Here is a 578-nt window from a genome sequence, read left to right as displayed (position 1 = left end):
GCCCCTCCCCTCCCTCATACACACATGCAAATGCCTCTTCTATTTTGTTCTGCTTCAAATTAAAAGCAACAAATCTCAAATAAAGCATAAATTAGCAAGCCAATCTATTTTACAGTTCTGTTTGTTCCCTCCTTACCGCCCCCCCCCCACCCTTTGACCTCATCCCCCCACCCCTCTCAGATCTTTCCACCCACAACCAATGATCTACGTGAATTCCATGTAAAAATAGAGACAGAAATGAACCTTATTTCACCGAGCCATCTCCCCCGCCTGAGATCTGCAGCAGAACCAGAGCCGCCACTTTCCTCCCAGTAGCTTCCCTCTCTCGCCGCCCAGGTCGTGGCCTTTGACCTCCCGCCCAACATCATCTACCGCCGACGCCCCGACGGCTCCCTCTACATCTACGGCCTGGAGGTGGAGCTCGTGAGGGCGCTCGCTCAGGCCTTCAACTTCACTATCAGCTTCAAGGAGCCTCCTCCAGGTAAAGCCGCCTCGCCGGGCGTCGGCGCCGCTGGGAAGGGAATCGGAGCTATGCATGTTAAGAGTATGTTGTTAGGGAGATTCGTCGTGAATTACTC

This window comes from Penaeus monodon, chromosome 33 (genome assembly GCF_015228065.2).
Source record: "Penaeus monodon isolate SGIC_2016 chromosome 33, NSTDA_Pmon_1, whole genome shotgun sequence".
NCBI lineage: Eukaryota > Metazoa > Arthropoda > Malacostraca > Decapoda > Penaeidae > Penaeus > Penaeus monodon.
Note: the sequence above shows the minus strand (reverse complement) of the source record.